At 44.8% G+C, this 27,955-nt stretch overlaps 1 pseudogene; it reads right to left on the minus strand.

The window, feature by feature from the left end:
- Positions 1-22,636: 22,636 nt before the first annotated feature.
- On the minus strand, positions 22,637-24,070 carry LOC125522793 (annotated as a pseudogene).
- Positions 24,071-27,955: the final 3,885 nt, after the last annotated feature.

The following is a 27,955-nucleotide window of genomic DNA, read 5'->3' on the forward strand; positions in this document are numbered from 1 at the left end:
TGGATACATAGACAACACCATGTCCCTAGTGAGCCTCTAGTTGACTAGCTCGTTGATCAATAGATGGTTATGGTTTCCTAACCATGGACATTGGATGTCGTTGATAACGGGATCACATCATTAGGAGAATGATGTGATGGACAATACCCAATCCTAAGCATAGCACTAGATCGTGTAGTTCATATGCTATAGCTATTCTAATGTCAAGTATCATTTCCTTAGACCATGAGATTGTGCAACTCCCGGATACCGTAGGAATGCTTTGGGTGTATCAAACATCACAACGTAACTGGGTGACTATAAAGGTGCATTACGGGTATCTCCGAAAGTATCTGTTGGGTTGGCACGAATCGAGACTGGGATTTGTCACTCCGTGTAAACGGAGAGGTATCTCTAGGCCCACTCGGTAGGACATCATCATAATGTGCACAGTGTGATCAAGGAGTTGATCACGGGATGATGTGTTATGGAACGAGTAAAGAGACTTGCCGGTAACGAGATTGAACAAGGTATAGGGATACCGACGATCGAATCTCGGGCAAGTATCGTACCGCTAGACAAAGGGAATTGTATACGAGATTGATTAGTCCTTGACATCGTGGTTCATCCGATGAGATCATCGTGGAACATGTGGGAGCCAACATGGGTATCCAGATCCCGCTGTTGGTTATTGACCGGAGAACGTCTCGGTCATGTCTGCATGTCTCCCAAACCCGTAGGGTCTACACACTTAAGGTTCGATGACGCTAGGGTTATAAAGGAAGTTTGTATGTGGTTACCGAATGTTGTTCGGAGTCCCGGATGAGATCCCGGACGTCACGAGGAGTTCCGGAATGGTCCAGAGGTAAAGATTTATATATGGGAAGTCCTGTTTTGGTCACCGGAAGAGTTTCGGGGTTTATCGGTAATGTACCGGGACCACCGCGAGGGTCCCGGGGGTCCACCAAGTGGGGCCACCTGCCCGGGGGGGGGGGGGCACATGGTCTGTAGGGAGTGTTCCTTGGCCTACATGGCCCAAGGGCACCAGCCCCACTAAGGCCCATGCGCCTAGAAGGGGAGAGGGGGCAAACCCTAAGGGCAGATGGGCCCTAAGGCCCATATACCCTGCGCCTCCCTCTCCTCCCCCTTGTGGCCGCCACCCCTTGGCCATCTAGGGCTGCCGCCCCCCCTAGGGGTGGGAACCCTAGAGGGGGCGCAGCCCCTCCCCTTCCCTATATAAATAGAGGCCTAGGGCTGCCCCAAAACACATGTGATTTGATCTCTGGTTGGTGCAGCCCTGCATCTCTCTCTCCCTCCTCTTCTGTGGTGCTTGGCGAAGCCCTGCAGGATTGCCATGCTCCTCCATCACCACCACGCCGTTGTGCTGCTGTTGGATGGAGTCTTCCTCAACCTCTCCCTCTCTCCTTGCTGGATCAAGGCATGGGAGACGTCACCGGGCTGTACGTGTGTTCAACGCGGAGGTGCCGTCCGTTCGGCACTAGGATCTCCGGTGATTTGGATCACGACGAGTACGACTCCATCAACCCCGTTCACTCGAACGCTTCTGCTTCGCGATCTACAAGGGTATGTAGATGCACTCTCATTCCCCTCGTTGCTAGTCTCTCCATAGATAGATCTTGGTGACACGTAGGAAAATTTTGAATTTCTGCTACGTTCCCCAACAAAATTTTCGAACGTTGCATAGGCGATGTTAAATACAAAGTTTGCAAAACAATAGGCTCTGTAGTTTTCTTCCCGTTTTCTTCTAGCTACTCTACTACTCTAATTTGACATAAAAATCAAATAATTCAACAATATTATTACAAGCTATCTGTATGAATACAATAATAATCTGAAGGCAACAAATAATCCAGAACCAAATTGTCCAAGTACAAAAAATGAATTAAAGAAATGTAAACACACTGTTGCCCATGCAGATGTCATTGATGTTCAATGAAATCTTCACACAACTGATCATGGGAGCCCGATCTTCATTCTTCCGGCACGCCTCGAGACATGCTTGAATGCAATTTGTGTGTCTGTGAGGCTTGATAGTTGTGCCAACATTGTCATACTCTTTGACCATCTGTGTATTCCTCTCATCTGCACTGACCATGTCATGTAGGATCAGACAAAAAGTCATGATCCTTACCAAGGTATCTTTGTTTCATAAATGAGCAGGACGCCAAACAATTTCTAACCTAGCTTGCAACATTCCAAATTACCTATCAATGTCCTTCATTGCTACTTCTTACATCTTTGCAAAATGTTTGTGTTTGGGGATCATAAATATTTTTTTCTCGAATATGCACGAGTGTGCATATCATATATTAAAGAAGAAAGGCAAAGAGTGCCTCCACCATAGTTACAATAACAACATATCACGCTACTCCTCACGACTCTCCCGCCTTGCTAGCTTACTAAAGAAGGGGTTTACATTCCCTTTCAGTAGGCCCACCGACACCCACACCAAACCCTCTAGCCTAATACAACGCAACAACAAGTCAACGGACGGCCGTGCACCATAAAAAACTACGACATTCCTGTGCTTCCAGATCTCCCACATGGTGCGAAGATCCTTGCTGGTCATGTTGTGCGGCCCTTGCTTGCTGATTAGGCAAGGGGCTAGAGAGACGGCTCCCAATCTGGCCGCCCCAAGGCCTCACAGATCCTAGTCCACACACTGTCATTGTAAGCACACATATGAGTAGTAGGTGATTTATCATTTCCTCCACACACTGTCATTGTAAGGGGCATGCGTCTTGGTGTGGCAGCTCTCGCCGTGCTAGGCGATCCGAAGTCCAGCATCTATTCCGTAGAGCTAGCCACGTAAAGAAGCGGCAATGCATGCATGGGTGCCCATGATTTCCATGTAAGAGCTGCTGTAGGGCTCACCTCCTTGCCCCAGAATCTGGTTGCGTACGACGAGCGCACCTAGAACTGCCCGTTGGCCTCCCAAGACCAAGCAACGTCATCTGACACATTTTCCGTAGGCTCCCATGTGCCAAGTCTCTGCCTTAACTCGAGGAACTCCTGTAGTGCCTTCGGATCCATGTTTGGGCCAATATCCAATGCCCATGATCCATCCTCCATAGCCTGCCTGACCGTCCTGGATGCCTTCATCGGTGATGGAATCTTTGTATAGATCAAAGGGGTGATTTCCTGTATTCTCCACCCGTGTGACCAATGGTCCTCCCAAAAGAGTGTCGTGAGGCCGTTGTTAGCTATACTCCTTGTAGCAGCCTGAAAGAGTTGCATCGAATCATCCGGCACTCCGATCTTAAATTCATTCCATGGCCTAGTTGTGTCCGTCCTCATGAGCCAGGGCCATCTACCTTGCATGGCCACATTCATCCACTGCAAGTTCGGCAGTCCAAGTCCACCTACACATTTTGGTGCACACACCGTTTCCCATGTGACCGCACAGTTACCGCCATTGGCCTCTGCTCGTCTGCACCACAGGAAGCCCCTACACACCTTATTCATTGCCGCAATCGTTTTCATGGGCAGGTCGAGGGCCATCATATGTAGCGTGAATAGGCATGGCGCACAGAACTGAATGGACCAAGGTTAATCTCCCACTTTTTGGCATGAGGGCAGCCCACTACTAGGGAAAAGCCTAGCAGCAGCACGGGTTTTAGGCCTATCAATAGCGTGGGGCGATGCGCTACTGATAAGGCGCTACAGCTAATGTATAGCAGTAGCGTGCCTCCGCCCACGCTACTGCTAAATCGACTTAGTAGTAGCGACTTCCCGGAGGAGCGCTACTCGTAATTAGTAGTAGCGCTTCTCCCTGCCCGCGCTGCTACTATTATTTCGTATTTTATTTCTTTTTTATTTCATGTTGTATTCGTACACCTTTACACAAGTTTTCATATAACATGAATTTAGAAATTGTTTTTACATCATAATGAGTTATTACATCACGGGGTGAAAGAACCGTGGACTAGTTTCAAGTGGATGGACATCCACTTGAAACTAATCGGCAGTTCTTTCACCCAATGATATAATAAATATCATCATCATATCATTAACAACTTATCATCATAATACATCATTGTCATATAACACCTCCTCAAGATTATCGTTTTCATCAATGAGACATCACATAGCAAATTGGTCACTAGTCGTAATCACAAGTACTCCTCATCATCAACTCTAACACATTGTATCACATAATAAACATATTGTACCTCATAGGACCTACTACATTCTCTTAGGACCTACTATATTCTCTAAGGCAAAATAGCAAAAAACAAGATAGCCCCTGACTCTCCATTATGGAGAATGGACATTATCCTGTCTCCAATTCTTGCCTTTCGCTTAATGTTACTTCCAAGAACCTCCTTGCGAATGTCCAAACATTTTTTCCATTCTTTGATTAGCATGTGTTCACCGGTTTTAGAAATCTGATATGCATAGGTGAGCTCCTTAGATTGACCTGGCTGTATGTTCATAACTGCAAGGCGACCATTCTGATACATCAGATAGGGCATACAATCCATCGGGATTTTCTGTTGAAAAACATAGTAATAACTTCGTATTTAGCAATGATGTACTAGTTTTAGAAGTATGCAAAAGATGCACGGATGTCGTAATAGTAAAAAATCTTACCAGGGTATCTCCATAGAAGTTATTGTGGTTCAACACGTGCACTAGTGGCACGTATTCACCATAATTTGGAGGAGTTGGATAATAGGTATTTTAATTCTCAAGATAAGTACAATAAGCAATCAGATGACTTTTCTCCTTATAAGTTAATTCGGAGCCATCAGTGTAGTGGGTTTTGTCTACCATCTTCTGCACATTCTTTGAAGATTCAAAATAAGTTTTCAATGGAAATAAGTTGTCAACTATTTTGACATAAACAATATAAATTAGTTAATAACTATGTTTGAGAAACTCACATTGCGGTAGAATCGGAAGCGTATCAACAAGAACCCAAATGTCCATATTGTCTTGCTCGATGTCAGAATCACCAAGATCCATGGTGACAATCATACCCTCATAAAAACCATACATTTTTCAAAGTGCTTCCCAATTTTGGCAACCAAAATGGGTTACGCTCTGAGAATTGTACAGATTTACTTCAAAATCGATATCATGATGGGTCCTTAGGTGTATTTTCTTTGTTTGAAAATTTTCATGGTCTTCAAAACCCATCCTCTCCAAGACATAGCATCTTATATGGCATGAGATAAGCTAGTCGAATTGTAAAAGATGAAAATTAGACGTTGAAATAGTTGAAGTCATGCTTAATTACGAAAAAAACACTTGTCGTTGTTGCATACCATTTCAACATCGAAGGTCTCCTCGAGCTTAATGCTGAAGCGCCGATCTTCGTCGAGCTCAACGAACATGTCGCACATACCTCGATCGTCGTGGCACCAGCTGCACTCCCCCGGGAGACTGTCGTCGTCCGAGTATGACATTTCCTACGTTCATAATTCAAAGATTAAACTTGTATAATTAAATATATGTACTAAAAAACCTAAATTAGATCATTATTTTTCAAGAAAATCCAGGCCACTCGATATTTCCTACATATTCTAGCAAAAGTCATGCCAGAATTCACGGAAAAATCTGGCATGACCTTTGCTAAAAAAGGACATATCAAGCGCCTGAAATTTGTCGGAACGGAAATTAATCAACATTCCGGCAAAACATAGGACACTCGGAGGTGTAAACTGAACATGAATGACCACTTGGAACAACATATCCTATTTGAGCAAATATGACATGTTCAACTAGTTTTATTAATTCAACTAGTTCTTACTAAATATAAACTTACTTATAAATAGAAAAAAACTAGTTCTTTCTAAAAATAAAGTAGTTCAACTAGTTATATTAATTATCTTACTAAAAATACATTAGTTCTATTAATTCAACTAGTTCAACTAGTTTATTAATTTACATACTAAACTAGTTCAACTACAACTAAAGTAGTTCAACTAGTTTATTAATTTACTTACTAAAAATAAAATAGTTGCTTTAACTAAAAAAATAAACTAGTTCTATTAATTTTCATACTAAAAATAAAATAGTTGTATTAACTCAACTAGTTCAATTAAGCACTTACTATGAATAAAAATAAACTAGTTTTTACTAAAAATAAACTAGTTCAACTAGTTATATTAATTTTCTTACTAATGCTATTAAACACTTACTAAAATTTAACCCTAACTAATTTGATGAACTCTAAAATTTAATCCTAACTAATTCGATGAACTCTAAAACTAATTCTACTTAACAACTACTGCCATAATTAGCATCTAATTTGATGAACCCTAACTAATTAGATGAACTCTGAAATTTAACCCTAAGAACCCTAGCTAGGTAGAGGTAGGGGAGGAGGAGGAGGGCGTGCTCACCTCTGGCGCCGGCGGAGTTAGGGAGAGGGGCACGTGGCGTCGAGGTTGGGGACGGGGTCGGGGCGGCGAGCGCACGGCGGAGGGAGGCGATGTAGGGGGGGTGTCGAGGTCGGGGTCGGGGGCGGCGTCGAGGTCGCGGTCGGGGGCGGGGGCGGCGTCGAAGTTGTGCGGAGAGCGACGGGTCGCACGCGGCGGCCGACGACGATGCAGGGCGGCGACAGCGGAGGAGTAGGGATTTGGGGGAAGTGGCCGTGGGGGAAGAACGAACCGCGTGGTTAATTAAGTTAAAAGTAGCAGTAGCGCGTTCCAGGAAGTGCGGTGCTGCTACGGTAGCTATAGCGCGTTTTCTAACAAGCGCTACTGCTATTCCTTCTCTTTTTTATTTGCTTTCATTTAATTTTATTTTCATTAGCAGTAGCGCCTTTGTCCGTAAACGCGCTGCTACAAAACAAGTAGCGGTAGCGCGGTTCCATGTAGATCGCTACTACTATGTGTAGCCTATCGGCTAAGCCGTGGGAATTTTAGTAGTAGCGCTTTTGTACTCGGGCGTGCTACTGCTATAACTGTATCTGTAGCGCGCTTTTAAATACCGCGTTGATGCTAATTAGCACCAGCGTGCGTTTTTATCCCGCGCTACTGCTAATGTTCTGTGTATAAGGTTTTCCCTAGTAGTGGCCCTCCACTTTGGCAGCCTATTGGCCATTTGATCCACCAGGTACTACAATTGTGTTGCCATTTTATTCCTCAAAGATGGAGCGAGCCCAAGGTACTTGATAGGAAACGGTCCAAGGGGTTAGCCAAGCTGAGTGCAAACCATGGAGATCTCATGCTCTGAACATCTAATCAGCAGTGCAATAGACTTATTCATGTTGATCCGAAGGCCGGATGCCTCCCCAAACAACTGAAAATGCACTTGCATACTTCAAGGTCCCTCTGATTCGGCTTGATGAACAAGGCCACGTCATCCGCAAAGATGGATAGTCTTTTCCTCATGCCCACCTAAGCCAGTGGTGTCAAGGCTCCTCTGCTCTTCGGAAATTCAAATAATCTCTATAGTGTCTCCATTGTGAGGATGAATAACATCGGCGAGATCGGATCACCTTGGCATAGCCCCCTTGCAGTTAAAGATAGTGTCACTGGGGTCGCCATTAACCATGAATTTGGTAGTCGAAGTAGCCAAAATGCCACATATCCATGCCCTCCATCGAGGCCCAAAACCTAACTGCTGAAGAACCTCCAATAGGAATGACCATCTTACCGAGTCAAAAGCCTTTGAAATAGCAAGCTTTAGCAAAACCGAATGGTTCCTAAGGGCATTGAGGCACCGTGCCATGCTATGTACCGGCATGAAGTTGTCATGCAATGCTCTCCCTCTTACAAATGCACTTTGGTGGTTCCCCACAAGCCTAGGAATACCCCCCCCACTAGTCTGCATGCAAGAACCTTCTCAAAGATCTTGATTTCCTCATGTACTAGGTTAATCGGCCGGAAGTCACCCACATCCAAAGCCCCATCTTTCTTCGATGGTAGAGTGACAAGGGACTTATTGATTGCCGCCATACCCTTCACATCACCATTGTAGAAGTAGGACATTTCTTTCATGAAATCGTGTTTCATGAAATCTACACTACTAGAAAAAGGCCTACTAATGGCGCACCAGTTTTGCCTACTAATGGCGCATCATAGGTGCGCCATTAGTATCACGCCACTAGTATTTATTACTAATGGCGCACCACCCAGTGCGCCATTAGTATATAACACCATGCGCCATTAGTATGCCTCCCAGGGGCCATATTTAACCATGTGCTTTGGCACACTAATGGCGCACTGCGGATGGATGCGCCATTAGTATACTTGGCATACTAATGGAGCACTCTGTAGTGATGTGCCATTAGTATGAATATTAGGTTTTATTTTTTTTACTTTTCTGATTTTTGCATAGGTTACAAAATATATTATTTGACAGAATATAGACAGTAGAACACAACAACAGCAGATTCATCGAATACAATAGAAGATTAGTCTCTGAATAAAATTCATCATATTAGTCTCCGAATTCAAAAGACCGAACAAAGATAAAACATTACAAGTCTCGAGACCGCGAGTATCGAGTTTGTCGGAAGTAATACTAATCCTAACAAGTCCTACTAATCATCATCATACAACTTCTACTCGTTATTCATAACAAGTCATATGATCATCATCTTGATAGTCATCGAACCAACCCTACTTAATTGTTCTTAGCACATGATCATCAGTATTAGGCAGGACCTAAATACCCTATTTAAGCTAAAATAGCATAAAGCAATATCGACCCTGACTCTCCATTATGGAGAATGGAGAACATCCTGTCTCCAATTCTTGTGCTTCGCTTCCTTTTGCTTCCAAGAAGCTCCTTACGACTGTCCATACATTTTTTCCATCCTTTGATTTTCATGTCTCCACTTCTTTTAGAAATCTCGTATGGACAGTTGAGATTCGTAGGATGACCTGGCTGTATGTTCAAAACATTAAGACTACCTTTCTGATACATCATATGAGGCACACAATTCTCTGGGATTATCTGTTGAAAAACATAGTAATAACTTCATAGTTAGCAATGATGTACTAGTTTTAGAAGTATGCAAAAGATGCACGGATGTCGTAATAGTAAAAATCTTACCAGGGTATCTCCATGGTAGTTACCGTAGTTGAACACATGCACTAGTGGCACGTATTTACCATAATGTTGAGGAGTTTGATTGTGGATATTGTAATTCTCAATGTCAGTACAAAATCCGACCAGATGATTTTTCTCCTTGTAAGTTGCTAATTCGGAGCCATCGGTGTTGTGGGTTTTGTCTACCATCTCCCGCACATTCTTTGAACAATAAAAATAAGCTGTGATTGGAAATAAGCTGTCAACTATTTTGAAATAAACAATATAAATTAGCTAATAACTATGTTTGAGAAACTCACATAGCGGTAGAACTGGAGGCGTATCAACAAGGACCCAAATGTCCATATTGTCTTGGTTGATGTCAGGATTACCAAGATCCATGGTGATAAGCATACCCTCATCAAAACCATACATCTTGCAAAATGCTTCCCAATTTTTGCAACCAAAATGGGTTACGCTCTCAGAATTATATAGATTTACTTCAAAGTCCACATCGTGATGAGTCCTTAGGTGAATTTTCTTTGTTTGAGAAATTTCATGGTCTTCAAAATCCATCCTCTCCAAGACATAGCGTCTTGCATGGCATGGGATAAGCTATACTCGAATTGTAAAAGATGAAAATTACACGTTGAAATAGTTGAAGTCATGCTTAATTATGAAAATAACACTTGTCATCGTTGTGTACCGTTTCAACTTCGAAGGTCTCCTCGAGCTTAATGCTGAAGCGCTGATCATCGTCCAGGTGAGGCATGTCGCACAGACCTCGATCGTCGTGGCACCAGTCGCACTCCCCCGGGAGACATTCGTCATCCGATGATGATGACGACATATCCTACGTTCATAATTCAAAACTACATCATTTAGGGTTTGTCGACATCGATGCATCCTAAAAGCTAAGCTTTTATCATTTAGGGTTTGTCGACGCTGAGGCACCCTAAAAGCCTAAGCTTTCATCATTTAGGTTCTTATCGACACCGATGCACCCTAAAAGCCAAGGTTTTATCATTTAGGGTTTATCGACGTCGAGGCACCCTAAAAGCCTAAGCTTTCATCATTTAGGTTTTGTCGACGCCGAGGCACCCTAAAAGCCTAAGCATACATCATTTAGGTTCTCATCGACACCGAGGCACCCTATAGAAGCCAAGTTAAGTTTTCATCATTTAGAGTTTATCGATGCCGAGGCACCCTAGGTTGGGCCTAATCACTTGGCACTAATCACTTGGCTCTATTGCCACCTATGTTGGGTTTATCATCTAGGGTTTATCGATGCTAACGAGAATTCTAAGTTGGGCCTAATCACTTGGCTCTATTGCCACCTATGGTTTAATGCAGCAAGAATGGCGGGGCAGTTGATCCTACTTAACTAAGTACTAAGATACCCCGGCCCATGCATTAGTCGCAATAACCCCATATGTCCTATTTTTAGCAAAGTCATGCTAAAATTCACGGAAAATTTCGGCATGAGCTTTGCTGAAAATAGGACATATGGAGTACCCGAATTTGCCGGAACGGAAGTTAATCGACATTCCGGCAAACTCAAGGGCCTCTCGGGGTACAGCAGCAGCATCACAAGTTGACAAAATTCCCAAGTAGTACAGGAGCAGCATCACAAGTAATACCAATGAACATATAGTCCAGCAACTTGAAAAAGCTAAAGTTCTCAGCATGAAGTAAACAGGAGTATCCAGAATAGTTATTTGCTTGATCTCATGTTTGACATATACGATAGTGATAGATGTAAGGAGCAGAACAATGCCAAAGCCACAACCTCAAATCAGGAACAAATAAAAACACAAACTACAAATTGATCTGATCTAAATATACTTTTCCCTTACAACAAAATAGCACTGTGATTTACAATGTAATACTCCAAGCTGAGCTGAATATTTTCAAAGGTAGGACTATTTAGTTCATGAAACATAACATAAAATTTTGTTTCCTCTTGTTTAGTAATAATTAGTTTTTTTAATGAATAACAATGGCATTTGATTTCTGCTGGTTTATTTAGAAACAATAGATCCCCAAGTCAAAAAACCAGAATCCTGGAACACTTCAGGAGCACTTGGATTTCAAATTCTGCTAGTTTCTGTTGTTTATATTTAAATAAACAACGCAAGTTCAATAACATGGAACTAAGAGCAGAATAGTTATTTGGGGTACTAGCTAGCCAGACACCACCAATTATCAAACTTAGTTGTTAGCTGAATATTTTAAAGCAGACTTAGGTACAGATGTCACCCATACTACCTTGGTTGGAATAGTCAATGCAATCTACTAGGGCAGTAATAAGGCATGCATTTACAAGTTTAAGAAAAGTCTATAGATCTTGCTTCAGTTAATCTGCAAGGAAGCCTATAGATCTTGCTCGAATGCAGTAGCAAACTGAAGAGGAAAAACTGAAGATTACTGTGAATAACAATGTACAGTAGCAAACTCAAACTATATCCAGTAACCATCTGAATTTACAATAGATTTTCTACTCCAAGTTCAAGCCCAAACATCTGAATTACTTTAGCGAAGACTGTACATTTCTGAACTTGTTTCAATTGTTGAACATGTTTCAATTGGAAACCTCGACGGTGCACCAGGTGGAAGAGGAGAGCAGCATGGGGAGAGGGGAAGCTCACTGGGTGGCACAAGGAGGCCAGCGAGAGCTTAGTAGCAGCAGAGGGTGGCGGTGCCCGAGGGGGAAGACGAGGGCGATGCAGCGAAGACGAGCTCGAGGCCGGGGTCGGGGAGGACGAAGCGGAGCTCGTGGACTTGCCGCCGAGGTGCGGGGACGGCGATGGCCGCGGCTAACACGGCGACGAGGCTCGGGATCTGGCGGAGAAGGCGAGCGGGGGAGAGGGCGAGCACGGTGGCGCAGCTATGGCGTCGGCCGGGCGGCGGAAGGAGGGGGCGTGCGTGAGGGTGTGGCGAGGGGGATCGAAGTGGATCTGGCGAGGGAGGGACGAAGGGATCAGTCGAATTAGCAATGGCGCACCCCAGAGCGGTGCGCCATAAGTAATCTTTTTTTATAGCAATGGCGCACCACCTAGAGGTGCGCCATAAGTAACTTTTTTTGCATAAGTAATTTATTATTATTTTTTTTGTTGCATCTAATATTTTTTTAGAAAATGCATATGAATATGAAACAGTAATATTTTTTTTATAAAAACAGTAATAATTTTTTAAAAATATCATCAAATTTGTTATTTGAAAATATTTATGAATCAAAAAAATATCATCAAATTTATTATTTGAAAATATCATCAAATTTGTTATTTGAAAATATAAACAAATTTGTTTTTTTGGATTTTTAGTTGCATTCATTTGTGACGGTGGAGCGGGGGAGGGTGCGAGGGAGGGTGCGGGGGATCGTCGGCGAAGGTGGAGCGGGGGAGGGTGCGGGGGGTCGGGCGGCGGTGGAGCGGGGGGAGGGGCGGGGGGGGGGTGCTCGGCGGCGGAGGGGGATCTGGCGAGGGGGATAACTATCGAGAGGGAGGGGGATCGAGATCGAGTGTCCTCATGAATATTCAATATTTTTTCATATGGAATATGAAAAAATATCATCAAATTTGAAAAAATATTCATGAATTCAAAAAGTGCCCATGAAATTTAAAAATATTCATGATATCAAAAAGTAAAAGAAAGTGCCCATTACTAGTTTAAACTAGTAATGGCGCACTATGCAACGGTGCGCCATTAGTAGTTTTGCAAAAAAAGTAAAAAAAATATAGTAGTGGCGCACTATATGGATGGTGCGCCATTAGTAGTTCTAACTACTAATGGCGCACTCTGCCCGGATGCGCCATTAGTATGTTTGAAAAAATGAAAAAAACATTTTGTTACTAGTGGCGCACCGTTTGCCTGGTGCGCCATTAGTGTCTTCCACACTAATGGCGCACCAACAGATGGTGCGCCATCAGTATATAGTAATGGCGCACCACATGTCTGGTGCGCCATTAGTGTCAATTCCATCTATAGCCCTTTTCCTAGTAGTGCTATCCGTGAACCCATCCGGTCCCGGGGCTTTATCCAATGGCATGGATTTGATCACACCTTCTACTTCATCCTCCATGAATGGCTGCTCTAGATTCTCAAGGTTTAACCGTGGAAGATCAAGCGCCGCCAAGTTGATCGTATGCCCCGTCGGGGTCAAAGTGCCAAAAGCTGCCCCATAGTAAGCATCGATGACCGAAGCCACCTCATCCTGCCACGCCATCGCCCCCCCCCCTGCAGCTGCAAAAGCCGAGATCTTTGCCTCACAATTGATCGCTGAAGGGAGCACAACCCAAGGAGCTTCTTCTTAAGACATCTCCGCAACTCCCTCTCCGCATGTGAGACCACCCTTGAGTCCGTAGCAATGTCAAGTTGCTTGATCACCTCCATCGCAATTCTGATTTGCAGTTTGACATTCCCAATCCAGCGATCACTCCATCTCCGAAGACTAACTGCAGTAGCTCTTAGCTTGTTATGCAATGTGAGGTAGTCATTTGAGGTCGTCAGCGTCAAGGCCCACACCGACTGGACTACATCCAAAAACCCATCAGCTCTACACCAAAACGCTTCAAACTTGAATCTCCTCTTCATACACACCTCCATATTTAAGTCCAGCATCAACGGGCAGTGGTCCGAAATTGCCGTGCCCAGTGCCGATAGGAAACATGAGGGATATGCCTCGTCCCAGTAATTGGAGGCAAAGACGTAGTCTATCTTCTCCAATGTTGCATTCTGCCTTTCATTCGACCACGTATACCATCTACCATTTAAGTATAGTTCTTTGAGCTCAAGTCTATTAAGCTTGGCACGAAATCTGCCCAACATCCTCCTATTGACCAAAGCGTTGTTCTTGTCCTCCTCCTTAGTGAGTAGGTTGAAATCTCCCACAACCAGCCAAGGGACGACATGTAGGTCCATAATATCCACCAAATCTTGCGTGAACTCAACTTTATCACTCTCCTCTTGTGACCCATAAACACAATTCAGCCACCATGGCTGAGCATCATCCGTGTACTTAACAAGCACCGTAAGCGTATGATTAGTATGATGCGGGTTCGTTAGCTGGGTGATTGTTTCATCCCATGCTATCAATATACCCCCACGTGTCCCCACAGCAGGCAAGTAAAAGAAATTGCCCAATTTATTGCCAAGGCACTGTCGTACAATAGTCTCCGAGATCTCATGCATTTTCGTTTCCTGCAGACATACAATGGCCGGGCTAGCCGAATTTACCAACTGAAAGACCGCATTCCTCCTCACAGGAGCGTTGAGGCCTCGCACATTCCACACAAGCATCTTCAAAGGTTGCGTGTTCATTGGCACGTCCTAATTAACCACCACGGTGGCGTTGCGGCATCTACGCCATCGCGCCTTCCAGCGACGTTCCCAAGAGCGGCTCAACTGGCGACTCCCAGCCAAAGAGAGCCAAAACAGCCGCTATATGTGCATCTGAGAGCGGCCATGAGAATAGATCAATATACATTCTTTGCGCAGGAAGAAGAGGTCATCTCTTCATAAATGTTGACCAAGATGGATAGTTGTCATCGGCTAGATAGTATAATTGGTCATAATCATGCATCACTACTAGGGAAAATCTTATACACAGAATCTTAGCAGCAGCGCGGCTTAAAAACAAACGCTACTGCTAATTAGCAGTAGCGAGATTCAGAAAAGAGCGCTACTAATGACTAAGTAGCAGTAGCGCTCTAGGTGAAAGAGCGCTACTACTATAATTGCCACGGTGTTGCCCCCAGGCTAGATATAGTAGTAGCGCCCTTCCCATGGACGCGCTACTGCTAAAGAACTTAGTAGCAGCGGTTTTCTTCAAAACACGCTACTGCTAAGTATCACCGCAACTAATTAAGTTTAGTCCCATACTGCTAAGCGAACAAGGTGTTTACCACCTTAAAGATGCTACTTCCCAACCTATCTCGAGCACTTGGTCTTCATTGAACTATATGTGTATGATTTGTGGTTGTAATATGAATCCTCGCCTGTACCTATACAGGTACAGTGAGGATTCATGTTGACTATTTAGATTATACACAAAAAGATCAATGATGACCAATGTATATTTTTGATATAACTGCTTCCATTAGCAGTAGCGGTTTTCACTGAAGCGCGCTATAGATAAGTTAGCTATAGCGCGTTTTCCATATAAGCGCTACTGCTAGTTCGAGTTAACCACCCCCCGGCTCAAAATTTCTCTAAGTCCTCCTTTCCCCCGGGCCTGTTCCCCTACTCCTGTCGCCGCCACCCGAGCCCGAGCGCGCCTGCCCTCACCGCCGCCGCCCGAGCCCGCCCTCAACCTCACCGCCGCTGCCCGCCGCCGCTCTCAACCACACTCTTGCCGCCCTCGACCTCACCGCCGCCGCTCCCGACCACACTCTCGCCGCCCTCGACCTCACCGCCGCCGCCCTCGACTGAGCCCGCCGCCCAGGACCGCCGCCTCCCGATCCCGAGCCCGCCCTCGCCGCCGAGCACCTCCCCGCCACCGTCTCTCCCTCTGTAAGCCCCCCACCCGTCCCCCACCCCTCTCTCTTTTCTTAGTTAGTAGATGATTTTAGTAGTAGTAGATGTTAATTTAGGGTTCATAGATAATGATTTTTAGAAGTAGTGGATATTAATTACTAGTAGTGATGGTAAACTAGTTGTATAATTAGCAGTAGTAGATGTAGTAGTTAGATGTTAATTAGTAGTAGTAGATGTACTAGTTTCTTTCTATTTATATTAAGTTTATATTTAGTAAGAACGAGTTGAATTAATAGAACTAGTTTAGTTTTAGTTGAACTAGTTAAGTTCTAGTTGAACTAGTATAGTAAGTAAATTAATAACTAGTTGAACTAGTTTATTTTTAGAAAGAACTAGTTTTTTCTTTTTATACTAAGTTTATATTTAGTAAGAACTAGTTGAATTAATAGAACTAGTTGAACATGTCATATTTGTTGTTATTTTTTAGTTTAAGCAATTATTTCATGTTTTGGTTACACCTCCGAGTGGCCTATGTTTTGCCGGAGTGTTGATTAATTTCCGTTCCGGCAAATTTCAGGCGCTCGATATGTCCTTTTTTTAGCAAAGGTCATGCCGGATTTTTCCGTGAATTCTGGCATGACTCGTGCTAGAATATGTACAAGTTTAATCTTTGAATTATGAACGTAGGAATTGTCGTACTCGGACGACGACAGTCTCCCGGGGGAGTGCAGCTGGTGCCATGATGATCGAGGTATGTGCGACAGGTTCGTTGAGCTGGATGAAGATTGGCGCTTCAGCATTAACCTCGAGGAGACCTTCGATGTTGAAACGGTACGCAACAACGACAAGTGTTTTTTTCGTAATTAAGCATGACTTCAACTATTTCAACGTCTAATTTTCATCTTTTACAATTCGACTAGCTTATCCCATGCCATGCAAGACGCTATGTCTTGGAGAGGATGGGTTTTGAAGACCATGAAAATTATGAAACAAAGAAAATACACCTAAGGACCCATCATGATATCGATTTTGAAGTAAATCTGTACAATTCTCAGAGCGTAACCCATTTTGGTTGCCAAAATTAGGAAGCACTTTGCAAAATGTATGGTTTTTATGAGGGTATGATTGTCACCATGGATCTTGGTAATCCTGACATCAAGCAAGACAATATGGACATTTGGGTCCTTGTTGATACGCTTCCGATTCTATCGCAATGTGAGTTTCTCAAACATAGTTATTAACTAATTTATATTGTTTATTTCAAAATAGTTGACAACTTATTTCCATTGACAGCTTATTTTGAATCTTCAAAGAATGTGCAAAAGATGGTAGACAAAACCCACTACACTGATGGCTCCGAATTAACTTATAAGGAGAAAAGTCATATGATTGCTTATTGTACCTTTCTTGAGAATTACAATACCTATTATCGAACTCCTCCAAATTATGGTGAATATGTGCCACTAGTGCACGTATTGAACCACGTTAACTTCTATGGAGATACCCTGGTAAGATTTTTTACTATTACGACATCCGTGCATCTTTTGCATACTTCTAAAACTAGTACATCATTGCTAACTACGAAGTTATTACTATGTTTTTCAACAGGAAATCCCGATGGATTGTGTGCCTCATCTGATGTATCAGAATGGTCGCCTTGCAGTTATGAACATACATCCAGGTGAATCTAAGGAGCTCACCTGTGCATATCGGATTTCTAAAAGCGGTGAACACATGCTAATCAAAGAATGGAAAAAATGATTGGAAATTCGCAAGGAGGTTCTTGGAAGTAACATTAGGCGAGAGGCAAGAATTGGAGACAAGATAATCTCCATTCTCCATAATGGAGAGTCAGGGGCTATCTTTGTCACACCCTAGCTAGTTCAAGCATTAGAGTGTGCATCATGTTTAATTTCCTTTTAAGTTTGAAATGGGGAAGGCAGAAACCCCCAACACCCCCCCTGGAAACAACTAGAGTTTACTAAAATTATTTTCAATGAACCTGAAATGCCCTTCTAAAAAGTTCACCCTCTTTGTCTTGGGTTAGAACCTCTTGCAAAATTGGTGCACAATTTTCTAGGTCAACAGAAGGTCATTGAATTAAATCATAAGTATTTGAATTTGGGCATTTAAATGCTATAAAATAATTTAAATATTCAAATAATTCTGGAAATAAATGCTTGCTGTTGGATATATTCTAAAGAGAGCCCACAATTATTTTCAGGATTTTTGGAAACGTTTTAGTATTTTAAATAAAGCCCAATAGTTGTAGTTAAATAAAAAAACAGAAACAAATCAAAAAAAGAGAGAGAGGGAAGCCCACATGGGCCTTACCTGTGCTGGCCCAGCCCACCAGCCACTTGGCCCTGCCAGTCGTCGACCTCCTCCCACCAGAAGGACGAGGAGCGCGTGGCCGGCGCCCGCGGCCACACGCCGGCCAGCTCCTGCTTCTGCCGACGCCCTGGAGACGTCCAGGGATGCCACGCGACCCCCTCGTCCCCCTCTCATCCTCCCTCACTCTCCCCCTCGTCTCCCTCACTCTATCCCGCGATGGCCGAGCGCGTTCCTCGCCGCCGTTCGCCGTAGACGCCACCAGAGCCACCCCCTCGCCCCTCCGACGAGCCCAATAGCTCCGCCTCGTCGCCCTGGACCTCTCCGCCGACCCACGCGACTCCAAACGCCGCCGAACGCCGTCTTCGCCCTCGTCTTCAACCTCGGGCACCCGAGCCGTCTCCGGTCGATTCGCCACCGCCAGGACCTCCCCGAGCTCGCTGACCCCCTCTTCGACCCCGCTGTGAGCTCCTCTTCCTCTTCCCCTAGCTCCCGTGCTCGTTTGGCCTCTGTAGTCGCCATTTCCACCGCACCCGAAAGTTCCCTGCCACCGGCCATGGCACCGTCGTGGCCAGAGCCACAGTGGCTCGAAGCCAAGATCGTCGTTGTGCTCAGCGCAGCACCAGGAGCCCGTAGCCACCACCAGCTCCTTCTCCCGTGCACCGTAGCATCGAACCCAACCCCGTCCGAACTCCGGCCGCTGCCACGAGCTCGATTCCGGTGAGCTCGCTCCACCCCAGCTCCTCCCACTTGCCCCATTAGATGCGCGCGAGCCCCAGCTACGCGTAGCACGTCTCCGCCGTCGATTTGGTCATCGGAGGACCAAATCCGAAGCCCTCCGCCGTCTCAGCCTCGCCGGCGACTCAACGCCGGCGGGATTAGCCCCGCTGACTAGGGGTTTGACCCCAGTTTGACTTCCCTGAGTCAATGACAAGTGGGCCCCCCTCTGCTAACTAAATCAAATTAGTCTTAACTAAAAATAATTAGTTTAATTAACTATTGACACGCGGGACCCACCAGTCAGGTTTGACCTGGACGTGCCCGTTGACCACTGATGTCACCATGACGTAATGCTGACGCGGTAATTAAATTACTGGAATTATTCTTATACAGGAAATTCCAGAAAATAATCAAAACTTCTAAAAATCATAGAAAATCAACCATAGCTCCAAATGTAAAGATTTATATATGAAAAATGATCAGAAAAATTCAATCTATCCATCTGTAATGGTTTCATGCATGAAAAAACAAGTTTACCTTGCTGTTTAAGCAGAATAAGGTAATGCACTATTAAGGCCATGTTTAATGAGCTAATAATTGATTCAAATGAGTTCATCCCCTTCTGTTTTAGTTTGCATTAGGCCAAGACACATTCATATTGCCATGTCATAGCATGCATCATATTATTGCATATCGTCATGTGATTGATTGTGTTCTGATGTGTTCTTCGTGGTAGGTTCTGCCTCCGAGGATATTCACGAGTATCCAACTGAAGGGCAGTATCCCACTACCACTCCATCAGGCAAGCAACCCATTGATCATTCCGATACAAACCCATGTTCTCGCTTCTGCTCTTGTTTACTGCATTAAGACAACGCGATTCAAACTACTGTGTGCTACGGTAGTTGAACCCTTATCCTCTGCATGACCTGTCATTGCCACAGTAACTAGATGAAACCCACTAGCATCTGTAGGAGTTGATTGAGCCATGTATGTGATTCCTACCTTGCTATGCCTGCTATGCTTAGAGTTGTGTCAGGTCTGGTTCATCTGGGTGATGGGCTAGAGTGAAATGCTTATGCCGGTAATGTGAGGGATGTGTTGAACATGTTTTGGTAAAGGTATCGATGAGAGGCCATGTAGGAGTACATGGTGGGTTGTTTCATTGAGGCCGTCCATAAGAACTGAGATCTGTATGTGTAATTTAAGATGCAGTTACTACCGTACATTGGGCCCGAAACAAATGGACCCTCTTGGCTTCTTAATCACCCTAGTACTCTGTCCAGGAGTTGCAAATAGTTTCTGGTGTTTGTAGGTTATGTGTTGGCGGCCGTGCGTAGCGCTGACCCTAGGGGTGGGCTATGTTGCGGTAGATACACCGTGGCACGGTGTACCGAGTCACCCGTTTGGTGTCTCGGGAACCCTGTTCACATCGTTCGGGGCCGTAAGTGGAAACCTCGGCCGGACTCCCTGCGGATGGAAGCTGGATAGGCGATAAACCTGGACTAGAGACTTAAGTGTTTAGGTAGGCCGTGGCCGACACCCTCGCTGGGCTTCCGCTTGAAGGTTGCCGAGTACATGTCGTGTAAACGGCGGTAAGTGGTGAAAGCGTGTATGAAGAAGTACACCCCTGCAGGGTATAAAACTATTCGAATAGCCGCGTCCGCGGTAAAGGACTACTTGGTTGCCTATACAGTTCATAGACAAGTTAATGGATACTACTAAAAGACTCAAGATAAGTGTGAGTACCGAGGATGGCCCTCTCGCAGGATAACGAGGGAGGATCCCCGGTGGAGTATTGTGTTGGTGAGTAGTGGACTCGTGTGCGAAAACTATTTTACTAGTGGAGTTCCGTAGGATAGCTTAGCCAAGAGTCAAAGCTGGCTTGCTGCAATAACCCCACCACCTTCTTGAGGATGAGCATGTATATTAGGTTCTGATGTAAGACTTGCCGAGTACCTTTGTACTCATGTTTGCTTAATTACTGTTTTCAGACGACAACACCGCCCCCTCCGATGGGTTCTACGTAGACCTTGACGTCGACGAGTGACTTGGCACCCGGGTGGTGATCCTGGCCATGGAGGGCCCTATGTAGATAGACAGGCTTCGAGAAGCCTTCTTTCTTTCTAGAGTCTGTACTTAGACTAGTTGCTTCCTCATGTGCTTGTATGATTGTATGACTTGAGTGTCGGGTCATGTGACCCCTATCTGTATGAACTTGTTATGTATGGCTCCCTGGAGCCTTTAAATAAAGTACTTGAGTTGTAGAGTTTTGTTGTGATGCCATGTTGTATGTACTCATATCAGGCATATTGTGTGTATGATTGAAATGCTTGGTATGAGTGGGATCCGACAATCTAGTTGTTTATCCTTGGCAGCCTATCTTATGGGGAAATGTAGTCTAGTGTTCCTCGAGCCATAGTAGTCAGCTACAGCCCGGTTCACCGGAGTCCTGCTAGCCCAGCACTACTGTTTAGGACACTTGACTGGCCGGCATGTGTTTCACTTCGTTCCTATGTCTGTCCCTTCGGGGAAATGTCACGCGGTGACTTCCGGAGTCCTGCCTAGCCTGCTATAGCCCGGGTTCCTCGGAGTCCTGTTAGCCCAGTGCTACAGCCCGGAATCACTCGCTGATGACCGACATGCTCGATGTGATTCATGTATGCCTGTCTCCATAGGTCTGTGCCGCTTTGGGTCCACGACTAGCCATGTCGGCCCGGGTTCTCTGTCATATGGATGCTAGCGACACTATCATATACATGAGCCAAAAGGCGCAAACGGTCCCGGGCCATGGTAAGGCGACACCCGTGGGATACCGTGCATGAGGCCACAAAGTGATATGAGGTGTTACCGGCTAGATCGATGTGGCTTGGAATCGGGATCCTGACAATCTTGTTTTTTGTTATTTTACCTTAGAGAATATAGTAGGTTCTAAGATAATGTAGTAAGTCCTATGAGGTACAATATGTTTTTTATGTGATACAATGTGTTAGAGTTGATGATGTGAGGAGTACTTGTGATTACGACTAGTGACCAATGATATGATGATGATGATAAGTTGTTAATGATATGATGATGATGATGATGATATTTATTATATCATTGGGTGAAAGAACCGCGGATTAGTTTCAAGTGGATGTCCATCCACTTGAAACTAGTCCACACGGTTCTTTCACCCCGTGATGTAATAACTCATTATGATGTAAAAACAATTTCTAAATTCCTGTTATATGAAAACTTGTGTAAAGGTGTACGAATACAACATGAAATTAAAAAGAAATAAAATACGAAATAATAGTAGCAGCGCGGGCAGGGAGAAGCGCTACTACTAATTACCAGTAGCGCTCCTCCGGGAACTCGCTACTACTAAGTCGATTTAGCAGTAGCGTGGGAGGAGGCACGCTATTGCTACACGTTAGCTGTAGCGCCTTATGAGTAGCGCATAACCCCGCGCTACTGATAGGTCTAAAACTCGCGCTGCTGCTAGGCTTTTCCCTAGTAGTGCATGGCCATTCACCTTGTCGTATCCTGGAGTAGTATCACATATTACCTAACAAACATACAGATCTCTGCAAGCATTGATGTCATTGTGAGATTCATGCAGGCTAAAGTAGCCATGTCAAATCCAGAAATTCTAGGAGGCAACAACTTACAAGATAATAGTTAGATCATGGCAACCGACTGAATTGCCCGTGCCATGTTGTTGTGCAATTATTCCACCTCCAATGCATAAAGTGAACACTCCCAAGCATCACAGGTCATCCTCTTACTTTACTCATTGCCAAAAGCCTTTTTCATCGGCATTGAGTGCTCACAAATACTGAGCTCCATGAACCCTAACCACACATCGAAGAACAATTTTGTGCATTTTGTGATCGGCCTTTTGAAGATATTCAACTTTCATATCTGCAGGTGTGCCATATGCAATCACATTTGAAGTGCCGTGGTCATCTTCTGAAAAAAAAGACCGACGCCATTTCTCTTGAAGAACGGTTCATTAGATTCCATGTTATTGGCAATTCAATAGAATAGCCGTTCGGACATACGGAAGCATCACTAATAATCCCCGAGTGCAGAAATATAATAATGAAATGCAAGCTCATTATATAACTATCAACACGAGTTCATTATATATTTTCCGTTAAAACAAACTTGAGAAACACCATTTATTACACACACATGTATGGAGCGTTTGTGTCAAACATTCTGTGGAGGCGACATTGTATGGGGAAAAAATTTAAAAATTAAACACGTACTAGGACTGTTACAATTTGTACATTTAATAATTGAATCCAACATGATCAGGCCGGGTCACATGATGCACTTGGGATCAAGGCATGAAGCAATCAATATTTGTTTGCCATGGAGCACTTGAGCCTCACCTCCATGGGCATTCCCTGGGGCGGAGGCACGTTTCCCATCTTCACCATGGCCTTGGCGAAGTCCCTCGCGAACGCCTCACCGTCGGCGCTGTACATCTCTACAAGATTGTCTTGTAGACCTCCATCACACCGTAGATAGTCTGGTCCGAAGAAAGGAGACCGCGCCGCGCGATAAGGTTCTTGTACTAAGCGTTGTCGAACCTCATGGGCGTCTGCACGTCAAACGGCGCCTTACCAGAAGGACCTTGGCACGTCTGCTGCGTGGTCTGTGCGAAGTATGGGTCGATCTCCTCATCGCGGTCGGTGCCGTAGACGCGGTCTCTGTAGGTCTTGCAGCTGGCCATCCCGACGGTGTGGACACCGGAGAGCGCAGTCATGTCACGAGCGTCAAGGTTGAGCCTTGAAAACATTCTGATGAGCTCGCCGAGGTCGTCGTGCGGGCTGGGAAGGCCGTTCTTGGTGGATTCCGGGTCGGCGGCGAAGCGCGAGTCCTTGCGGCCGAGGGGCACGCTCCAGGTTGGACCTCCGAGCAGGGCGACGGCGTCACGGGACGCGAGGGCGATGACGTCGGCGCAGGAGACGGTGGCCGGGCAGTCGTGCTCGAGCGCGGACTTGATGTCGTCGATGACGGCGTAGCCGGTGAGGGAGGCGTTCGGCTCCACATCCTTCTCGCTGGGGGAGAAGGGAGTTGCGTCGAGGAGAACCGAAGCATCACATCCCTGTCACGCCATATTTGTAAACCATACCATTAGCAAATGAAAGTGAAACCATAGCAATAGTAGGTAAGAATATATGTAGAAGTAGTATAGAGAATAGAGGTGATATACGTTGATGAAGCAGTCGTGGAAGAAGAGGCGGAGGACGGCGGGCGCCATCCTCGGCTGGGCGGCGACGCTGCTCGCCATCACTGACAGCACCACGCGCTGCACACGTTGGGGCACGTCTTCTCGTAGTAACCCGGGGAGAGCTCGTCCCCATTGGCGGTGGCAGCGAGAGCAACCAAGAGGAGCAGCGCAATTGCAACCCAAGAAGGGACGCTGGAGGACGCCATGCCTGTAGGCCGACTGATGATGAGTGAGATCGCTGCACGGTGCAGAAGAATCAATCAAAGAGACAGTGAGATGCTTACTATCAGCTAGTTGCAGTGGATGATCGAGTGGGAAGCATAGGCTTATATAGAGTTTGGTTTGTGCTGCCGTCTTCCTACACGCGCGTGCGAATGTGCGAACGCTCTGCTCGACTGACAAGGTCTCCGTTCTGTCTGCCGCCTTGTGCATCTTGGCCAGAACCTTGACGAGGTCAGGGTCGGAAGAAGAGAAAACAAAAGCGCAGCGAATTGACAGGCTAACTAATACGATCGAGTACGTACCTAGCTTAAATTACATAAAATTATGTGTATGTGATCCCGTCGACACGGTTGCTTGCTTGGATGGTGCAATTTTCCACGCCAAGAATCTTAATTGATCGAATCATTCGCTGGAATCAAAGGGTACGTGTTGGAGAACGGGCTGGGACAAACCATTGAATCGCAAACACGCATGTTGTCCACTTGAACTTTTTGCCTAGTTCAAAAGATGAGTGGTCCATTTTTGCACGGTCCGATAAAACACCCTCAAAGCACTAATTTTGCCTACACTCACGGACTCATTTTACTTAATCAACGGACTTCCCTTTCCCCCTCTCACTAATCTCGCTCCCCCCCCCCCTGATTTTCGGGGGGGGGGGGGGGGGGGGCGTGTCTCCTAATGTCTAATTAACGAAACCCACATTCAGCCTAGACCCGTAAAACGTCCGTAAAGTGCCCGTGTATGTAGCATTGCTCCATTGTGGACTTCGTCTCCGTTTGTTACTACAACTTTCTTGATCCTCAAGGATGTTTCAGGAGAGGACAAAGCTCACCTAGAGCACTTGGATTAAAAGAGATATGCTATATTGACAGAGGAGGCTACGTGAGAACTATTACATATACTCCATCAACCCTAGCCGCCGTCATTGTCCATCATATTCATCATCAAGCCATATCATCTCTATCTCCAACCGCTGTCTACATCAGGAACACCATTGTTCCAACCCGCGGTGGGACAAGACTCACCGATCTTTTTTAGGAATTACAAACCTGACTGTTGTCTATCTCTTTGCTCTGATTTAAAATTTCAGTTCAGCTCCAGAAACATTGTGCACGTACATCCCATATTTGTAAGTACTCCCTCCATCCTGTTTTCCATGTCGCGGAGGAAGAACTACGGTAGTACAAATTAGGCATACAAATGGCGATAACAAAAACAAAACGGAGGGCCTATTTTGTTTGACTTCTTCATATTCCATTTTATTTCTAGCTCATGCTTTCGTATGCATGCATGACTCTCAACGTTAGCGCGTTGAGTGCTATGACTAGGAGGAGATTCATGCACTTAATTAATCAAGTTGATGTGTATGTCATCGTTGATGGCTCTGCCAATAAGAATGATCTTCAAAAGCTCAGGCTGACTGTAGTATCATGTTGTAGAAAAGACCACATGGCCCACGACCAGCTTCTCTTGACTTTTGGTTTGTGTGTGCGCGTGCGTATGTGTGTGTGTGTGTGCGTGTGTGTGTGTGTGTGCGCGCGCGCGTGTGTGTGTGTGCGTGTGTGTGTGTGTGTGTGTGTGAGAGAGAGAGAGAGAGAGCTTCTGCTGGTTGCCACTCCCACACCGTAGATCTCCCTCCCCTCCCCTGCCCCCCCCCACCCCACCCGACCTCTTATGATCCGTTACCGCCTTCTAGGATATGAGCTAGTGTGGGTGGGGGTGAAGTGATTCTAACCCTACTCCATGTGCGGCACCACACGTTGGCGAAGGCTGAAAAGGAAATATTCGCCATCCTATTTTTCCGGAGTTAATAATCTCCATACGATGGTAAAATGGTAACGGGAAGCAGAAATCTGCTACCTCAAAATTGACATACAATCTCTGGGAAGGAGCGCTCTTCACCATAACCATGAAATCTTAGAGTGGAAACACCTATTCTTGCTGGGGAGAAGGCCAAGGAAGAAAAGTAAGGAGGGCCCCTTCCCCTTTCCTCCTGTGGTGCCTCAATGCTGACGCGGACATCTATGTCATCTCCATCACCATCACCAACAACTCTTTCATTGTAATCCTCTCAGGGTGATGAGTGTAGACTCCTTTGGGGTTGAGGGTTTGTAAGTAATAGGTGTGTGTTCTCTCTCTTTCTCCCTTGATCATATAATGCGGAACATGATTGTTATATTGGGCATTATTGATGTAGTTAACTATATGGTGGGCTTCTGGATATGAGTTTCTTTATGTTGGATTTGAATATGTTCATGTTGTGTATTCAACTTTTCATCAAGTTTGGGAGATTGGTGAACAAACATCTAGCGTTGAAACTAATTACTTGTTGTACTTCCTTCGTCCTGGTTTATTAGCCCCCCTTGTATTTTTGGCTAAACTTTGACCTTTAATTTAACTATCAGAAAATATGTTACGTACCATAAAAAAATGTAGCATTGAAAACATATATTGAATATGAATGCAACAATATTAGTTCTATAACACATAATATATATTTGTTAGTAAATCTACAATCAAAATTTGGCACAAGATACGAAGGGGCCAATAAACCCGAACAAAGGTAGTATTGTTTATCGACCAGTTATCTTGCAAAAAAAGTGCTAAAGGCACCAAAATAAATTTTTAGAAGAGAGTTGTTTTTGACAAGTCTTCGTCGCCTACGTAACTTAAGACTAGAGAGATATACTTCAAGTATTCATTTAAACCTTTGTGTGGTCACGAATCATGATTAGGTGCAACCCTTCAAATATCAGCACAATGTTGTATAAGGTTGCAGGAGTTCTTAATACGAAAATTCTACATCCCCTCCATTTTGCTTCTTGTTTTCTCGGAGATATTGCATTGCTCGTGTTGAGATTTCACCGTTTTTTGCTCCCATTTTGTCAAAATCAAAAAAACCTTGGTTGTTGGCTTTGATCACAATATTTTAGGTATTTATGGAAGCCATCACCAAGATTGAGACGAGTGAGGGGTGATGATCAATTTCCCTAAAGAAGAGAGAGAGCAAGAAGGAGCATCCAAGAGCCTAGACAAGCGCTCATATGAGCGGTCCGCCGATACCGCTGCTTGTACCGCCGCCACCATATCTTCAAACCCCATCACTCTTGTAATTTGAATGAAAACATTCAGATAATAGAGTAGGGCGAAAACACACAACCACTAGAAGTACAAGAGAAGAGAGGGGATACAGAGGGAATATCTTCACTTAGATTCATCCCAAATCCCTCCATTGAGGAGATTCACCACTTCACCACCAATAACTCCTCGAGAGATAAAGAGAATGAAAAGTCCAACATTGTGAGATTAGGGTTTGAATCCTTGCTTCGTACTTTGACTCAAAGATTGAGACTTGGATAATCATTCATCTTGTTGTGACGATTACGGTATTATCAAATATTATTTCCCTTTATTTGATATCATTGTTTGATGGTGACCCCCCTCTCATGTGCAAGTAGTCCCCCTCAAGTGTGAGAGAGGAGCGAATAGTAGGATCTGATCGTGCCTATTACTTTTATTACTAATGTGTGATTACTTAGGAGATTGATTGAGAGATTATTTATGCATGTTATACACATTGCTTGTTGTCTAATTTAAGGCCCCAGTAAACTATATCCATGCATTCACGTGTATGCACGTAAAGTTTAGCGAATCCGTGACCTCCACGTGATAGGGGTTGGTATCAACGAGGAGCAAAGATGATATGAAAAGCATGGGCAGACATATCATCTAAAGCATTAGTCCGTCCAATGATCTTAATTTCTGAGCCGAACGTTGATGGTGGCAATGGAAGGTGGGACAATTGGGTCAAACTAGCTGACATGCAGAGTTTGGCTATTCATGGGTGTTGCACCTACCAAACTGAAGGATCAAAGATGCTCGATATGTCGACAAGGACCCGGGGGGTGAATATGTGACTGCCAAATTTACTATTTTCTTTGTTGATTTTGGTGGCGAGTATGGAAATGTAAGTTCTCTAGATATGCAACCAGA

The sequence above is a fragment of the Triticum urartu genome, chromosome 7, assembly GCF_003073215.2.
Source record: "Triticum urartu cultivar G1812 chromosome 7, Tu2.1, whole genome shotgun sequence".
Lineage (NCBI taxonomy): Eukaryota > Viridiplantae > Streptophyta > Magnoliopsida > Poales > Poaceae > Triticum > Triticum urartu.